Consider the following 7,195-nt stretch of genomic DNA (forward strand, 5'->3'; position numbering starts at 1 on the left):
CCCCGCCCCCCCCCCCGCCCCCCGCCCCCCGCCCCCCAATGCTGGAGGCAGCTGTCTCCCTCAGGGGCTGGTTCACTGCCCACCCTCCCTCTGTCCCCTGTCCCGCCGCCGTCTTCCCAGAGCCGGGCCTGGGCCTGCCAGGGAGGGCCGGGGGCCGGGGTGCGGGAGGCCCTGCCCGCTCTGCCCGCTCTGCCCGCTCTGCCCCGGGAGCTGCGGTCGCAGACCCCTCGCGGTGGGAGCCGTGTGGGGCACGTGGCTTCCGGCCGCTGCAGGGAGGTGGATGCTGGACTTCGGGCCCGGATCTCTCCCACCGATTCGCGGGAGTGAGCAGCCGCCGTCCTGTCACCCCGGCCACGCGGCACAGCGCGGGCGCGGAGGGTGCCTGTGAGCAGTGAGTGCAGGATCGATACGTGACTCATGATCGGCGGCCGGGGGGGCCCTGCCGGGGCAGCGACGGGGACTCGCAGACGGGCCCGGTTCTGCGTCTCCACAGCGACCGCCCACGGCGACCTCAGGCTCCTCCAGGGCCGTGTGCCCCCAACGTATCCACTCTGCCGCCTGCGGAAGGTGGAAATCAGAGGTCAGCCTGAGGTCAGCCCAAAGTCAACACAAGGTCAGCCTGAGGTCAGCCCGCGTTCAGCTCAAGGTCAGCATCAGGGGCTGTGGTGACGGCTCAGATGGACGTGGCTTCACCCGATGAGGGGCCCGGAAGTCGGCAGGTCGGAGCGGAGCAGGCGGCGACTTCGAGCATCTGCCGCGTGCGGGGTCTGGGCGCAGCCCCTCGTGCCGGCCCCATGAGCCCCCGTGGCAGGGGGAGCCCGGGGCTCAGAGAGGCCGAGTCCTCTGCTCAGAATCACACAGCCACAGGGGTGGGGCCTGATTCTCACCCCAGAGGTCTGACCTGCACGCCGTACCGAATACCGTGACCGTGACGGGGTCTGGCGTCCTGCGTGGGGCTCTCTGCCCGCCCGCCGCGCCCACAGCCCGGCTGCCCTGGCGTCGGCCCCTGGAGTGTTCTCGTGTCTTGATGGACCCGCAGGCCGTGGACGTGCCGCCCTGCATTGCAGACACGGGGGGCTGACGGGGCAAGGCCCAGCTCTGTCCGCATCCAGAGCAGGCACCCCCAGGCCTCACTGCCTCGCTGAGGAAACGGGTGCACATCCCACCTGGGAGGCCGCGGGCCCGGCTCGGAGCAGGACTCGGCGTACATGTGCGTGCCTTCCCCGGAGCCCCGCCCGCCGCGAGGCATTTGATTGAGAACTGCCGCAGGAACCCGGTGGGACGATTGGAAATAAACGGGATGGGGAGCGAGTGCGCTGAATTCTCACGGCGGCGGGAGGAAGGCGGCCGGTCAAGGTCAGCCTCCCCGCTGCGGCGCTGACCGTGGAGGGAATGACCGGGCCTCTCGGAGCCGCGGCCGGCCGGCGGCCCAGGACGGCTGCTCGGGCGCGCGGACGTGTCCGCGGGAAAGAGTGAGGCCTGCCGCCCTTATGTACCCGCTTGGCTAATTAGATGCGAATAAGCCGTGTCCCCTGCGGGTGGCAGGGTTGCGGGAGGAATTTTAAGCCGTGTTGGCACTGGAGACCGACGGAGGCTGCAGGGCGGGGGAGCTGGGCGGGCAGGGGGGCCTCCTGGGCTCCTGCTCTCCCCGTCTCTCCTGTGCTCCCTGCCCCCCCCGTCACCCCTGGGCGGGCATCCATCGCTCACGTCCGTCCTTCCTCCCTCACTGGGCACGGCCGGGCACCGGCTCTGGGGCTGTGGAGAGGGGCCCCTGGACCAGGCGGGTCCCAGCACTTTGCACACGTGGGTCATTAGACACGCAGGCGTGACGGTCCCCACGCGTCCCCGTCCTCGGCGGGGCAGGGACGAGGCCCGCTCATCGCCCTCCTCCGGGAGGCCCTCCCAGGTCTCTCTCTTCAGAAGGAGAGGCAGACGGCGGCCGGTGGCCTTTGGGGGCCTCTGTGCGGCTCCGGCGGCTCCCCAGGCGCCGTCACGGTCATGGTCATGGTCACGGTCACGGTATTCGGGACGGCGTGCAGGTCAGACCTCTGGGGTGAGAATCAGGCCCCACCCCTGTGGCTGTGTGATTCTGAGCAGAGGACTTGGCCTCTCTGAGCCCCGGGCTCCCCCTGCCACGGGGGCGCATGGGGCCGGCACGAGGGGCTGCGCCCAGACCCCGCACGCGGCAGATGCTCGAAGACGCCGCCTGCTCCGCTCCGTCCTGCCGGCTTCAGGGCCCAGGCCCCCCTTGGAGCAGGAACCAAGAACAGGAGCGTGGCGGCCCCTCCCCGACCCCCCCCCCCCCGGCCTGGCAGAGGGCAGCGCCCACAGGCTCCGCCAGGGCCCAGCCTCTCGCTCTCCTCGGGGTGACAGCCCCCTAGATCTCAGCGCCGCCCCCCACCGGCCCTTCTCAGGTCTCGGGCGCCGTGAGGACAAAACCCGTTTGTGCGGCGGCGCTCAGCGCGGCGGGAACGCCGGCCTCGTCAGACAGGACGTTCGATGAGAACCGGGAGCCGAGCGAGCACGAAGCAGAAGGCCTGACCTCACAGCCCGTCCGACCCCGGGAGCCCGGGGCGGGGGCCGGGGGGCCGGGGGGGGGGGGACGAGGGTTATGGGGGTTGGGGGAGGGAGCAGGAGCCAGGCCAGGCCCTCGCAGCCTTTCTGACAGGACCTATCTCATTCTGTCCTCAAGCCACCCCTGAGCCAGGTATTCTGTGGGACGTGAACCAAGCACAGAGAGGTTCAGACACCTGCCCAGGGCGACACAGCACTAGAGCCTTGTTCCTGGCGTTTTCCTTGTGAGAAGGGGAGGAGGCCTTGACTGCTCTCTGCACGCTGAGCTGAAACCGGAAGTCTCGGGGTGTCCATGACGACGAGACACGCGGTCTAGAGAATGATTGCCTGAGAGTTAGCCTCCTCCACCGCGAAGGCCTTTTCCCCTGTTCCCACCCGCACACGGGGTAGCGTGGAGATGAATGCATGACAGCCCGGCCGGCGTGGCTCAGGGGTTGAGCATCGACCTATGACCCAGGAGGTCAGGGTTCGATTCCTGCTCAGGGCACAGGCCCAGGTTGTGGGCTCGATCCCCAGCGTGGGGCCTGCAGGAGGCAGCCGATCCATGATTCTCCCTCATCACTGATGTTTCTCTCTCTCTCCCTCCCTTCCCTCTCTGAAGTCAATAAAATACATTTTTTTAAGAAGAAGGAAGGAATGAGTGGCAGAATCAGGAATAAGGGTTCGCGGTGAAGGGAACCTGACGCACGGGCAGGTGGGAAACGCGCCTGCCATTTCGCTGAAAATCCCACAACAACAGACTCGTCACTGCTGAGCCCCACGCCGTGCCGCCAGCAAACACTCATTTTAACGAACAGCCTCCAGCGCGTTATTAGAGCCATTCGCTTGGTTTGGGGCCAAATATAATTTGGCCACTTCTTCTCGACCAAATTGGTTTTGGCCCCGTTATGTCTCCTCGAGGTTTCCCGTCCGAGGGGAGCGGTAATCACTCACAGCTCGTGGGGTCCACGCGGGATAAACGTCCAAGTGCTTAATCTGGTCTGGCGCGCCGCTGGCCCAGCCCCACGACCGCCCCCCCCCCCCCCGGGACAGCCAGCTCCGTCCTGCTGAGAGGGGAGCTGGACACGCAGGCGGACAGGCGGCTGCAGCGGGAAACGGGCAGGCGGCACGGAGGGGGGCGGGCACGGCAGGCAGAGCAGCCGAACCCCGGGCACCCCCCAGGCGGCGGTCACAGAAGGACTGCAGGAGGCCGGGGAGCTGACGAGGCCGGGGAGCTGGGGAGGCCGGGGAGCTGGGGAGGCCGGGGAGCTGGGGAGGCCGGGGAACGGGGGAGGCCGGGGAGCTGGGGAGGCCGAGGAGCTGGGGAGGCCGGGGAACGGGGGAGGCCGGGGAGCTGGGGAGGCCGAGGAGCTGGGGAGGCCGGGGAACGGGGGAGGCCGGGGAGCTGGGGAGGCCGGGGAACGGGGGAGGCCGGGGAGCTGGGGAGGCCGGGGAACGGGGGAGACCGGGGAGCTGGGGAGGCCGGGGAGTTGGGGAGGCCGGGGAGCTGGGGAGGCCGGGGAACGGGGGAGGCCGGGGAACGGGGGAGGCCGGGGAGCTGGGGAGGCTGAGGAGCTGGGGAGGCCGGGGAACGGGGGAGGCCGGGGAGCTGGGGAGGCTGAGGAGCTGGGGAGGCCGGGGAGCTGGGGAGGCCGAGGAGCTGGGGAGGCCGGGGAACGGGGGAGGCCGGGGAGCTGGGGAGGCCGGGGAGCTGGGGAGGCCGGGGAACGGGGGAGGCCGGGGAACTGGGGAGGCCGGGGAGCTGGGGAGGCCGAGGAGCTGGGGAGGCCGGGGAGCTGGGGAGGCCGGGGAACGGGGGAGGCCGGGGAGCTGGGGAGGCCGGGGAGCTGGGGAGGCCGGGGAACGGGGGAGGCCGGGGAACGGGGGAGGCCGGGGAGCTGGGGAGGCCGGGGAGCTGGGGAGGCCGGGGAGCTGGGGAGGCCGGGGAACTGGGGAGGCCGGGGAGCTGGGGAGGCCGGGGAGCTGGGGAGGCCGGGGAACTGGGGAGGCCGGGGAGCTGGGGAGGCCGGGGAGCTGGGGAGGCCGGGGAGCTGGGGAGGCCGGCAGGTGCAGGTGACGGGCGCGCAGGCGCAGGGGCAGGGACGTCAGGCCGGCTGCTGGGCAGGAGCAGGGAGGGCCGACCAGGCGCCACGGCAGACACAGCGCCTGTGAGTGAGCGCCTTCCTCGTGCCGCCGGGAACACCTGCTACAAGGAGGCGTCTGCCTGCGATGGTGGCGAGATGGCCCCGGAGACGCGCGGGACACCCAGAGCGCTGGGCGGTGACGGCGGTCACGCCGTCCACTTCCTCGTTTTCTCTGTGAAAGAAGCGCTACTGATGGTTAGAAAGCACAACCCACACCTACCAGCGAAACGATGAGAAATAATAAGGGAAATGACTTCGTATGCAGAACAGGCGGGAAAGTCGGATGTTTTTTAAAAAATATTTTTATTGATTTTTAGTTTGAGAGAGAGGAAGGGAGAGGGAGATGGAAACATCCGTGATGAGAGAGAATCATGGACCGGCTGCCTCCTGCACGCCCCCCACTGGGGATGGAGCCTGAACCCGGGCCTGTGCCCCGACCGGGAATCGAACCGTGACCTCCTGGTTCACAGGTCGACACTGAGCCACGTCCGGGGCGACCAGACTCCTGTCAGGAGGGAGGACGGACGTGGCTTCTCGGGTCCCACGCGGGGACGGAGAGGGACGCGGTAGGTGTCAGGAGGTGCCCGTGCCTTCGCGCCGGGAGCCTGCGCCTGCCGTTAGGTCTCCCGTTTCCCGCGCCCTGAGCGGCTCAGATGGACGCGGAGGCCTCGGCCTGTCCATTCGTCCGGCCTCCCAGGTAACGGTGCCCCTGGCGGAGCCCAGGCCGGGAGCTGGGCGAGATGCTGCCTGCGGTGGGCCCCTCGCGGCGTGTGCAGCTCCGCAGGCTGGGAGGGGCCTGACGGGCTTTGGGGACCCCGCTGTGTTCATGTCCCACCAAACGAGGCTCAGGTCCAGGGCTACGCGATGCCGATAACTCCCTCCCTCCCTCTCTCTGTCTCTCTCTGGCTCAGATGAAAGAAAAGCGTTTACACCTGTTTTCACGCTGATGGTTCCAAAGCCACATGCAGACTGCATGTTGCTCCTGGAGCACGTCCACACGCCTGCATGCACACGCGTGCATACACATGCATACAGGGACGCTCACCCGGGCACACGTGCACCAACAGGTTCACGGTATAGCAAGCACACACGTTGCACATGGCACCAGGCCAGGACGCACACGAGTACCATGTAGATGCACACGCAACACGCAGGCAGACGAATGTGCTCCGGACGCCAGTGCAGCCGGGCGCCCGGCCAGGCGTGCGCTCCCGCCGAGGGAGCATATGGCCGCGCACACGCAGGCCTGTGCTCGTGCCGCAGACACAGTGCCCCCGCGTGCAGTCCCCGGCGGTGAAAGCCAGACACTGAGAGCATTAATAAGAGACGCCGCCAGCAGCTCGGCGGCAACATTGATTTCCGCGGTCGTCAGAGCCGAGTCAATAAACCCCAAATGGCACTTTACACGGAGCCTGTCCTCGCGGGCGGCCTGAGGAGCCGGGCCGGGGAGTGTTGATACCTTCCGCGAGGGGGAGGACCTGCTGCGGGCAGGTGTGGGGGCCGCGTGTGGACTCCCTGGCGGAGGAGCGGTTGCCGTCGGTACCTGGGAAGCCGCAGCCCGGCGCAGGGCCCTGCAGACCCCCCGCACAGGCGGCCACGGCCTTCTCAGCAGCTCAGGGCGGCTTCCCTGCGACCCGAAAGCGTCCTCCATCCCCAAGCCCTCCTGGGTCCGAGGTCATTCCTTTTGTTGTTGCTCATCCTCCTCCGAGGATGTTTTCCGCTGATTCTTAGGGAGAGTGGAGGGAGAGGGAGACACAGAGAGACATCGATGTGAGAGAGACACATGGATGGGTTGCCTCCTGCATGAGCCCCGACCAGGGCCCGGCCGGGGAGGAGCCTGCAACTGAGGTGCATGCCCTTGACCGGAATTGAACCCGGGACCCTTTGGTCTGCAGGCTGATGCTCTATCCACTGAGCCACACCGGCCAGGGCCTGAGGTCATTCTTTGGTCCCGATCACCAACAGCTCGGGCTGAACTGTGTCCTCCATTCCTACTGTCCAAGCCGCCGAGCAGCCCTTGCCTACCACCCTGGCCGCCCCTAACTCAGCCTTATCCTGCCCTCCACGCACTGGCCCCGACGGAGGCTGAGTCCCCGCCCCAGACACACGTGGCCACGCCCCGGGATCCGTGAGGAGCTTTACCTGCAGCCGGCCTGCGGACTGAAGGGTTCCGGGTTCGGCTCCGATCGAGGGCATGCACCTTGGTTACATGCTCCCTGGCCCTGGTCGGGGCGCGTGCAGGAGGCAACCAATTGATGTGTCTCTCACGTTGATGTTTCTGTCTCTCCCTCTCCCTCCCACTCGCTCCAAAAATCAACGGGAAAATGTCCTCGGGTGAGGATTAAAACCACAATAAAAAGAAAGCGCTGTCCACAGCAGAGAAGTCCTGTCCCCGGCCGTTCCCGGGGGCTGCTCCTCTGAGCGGCTCGTGTTCCCGCGTGGCACCCGCAGGCCTTCCGTCAGCGTCTCCGGAGTGTGAGGCTTGGGTGGCGAGATTT

The sequence above is a fragment of the Cnephaeus nilssonii genome, assembly GCF_951640355.1.
Source record: "Cnephaeus nilssonii genome assembly, chromosome: 18".
Taxonomy (NCBI): domain Eukaryota; kingdom Metazoa; phylum Chordata; class Mammalia; order Chiroptera; family Vespertilionidae; genus Cnephaeus; species Cnephaeus nilssonii.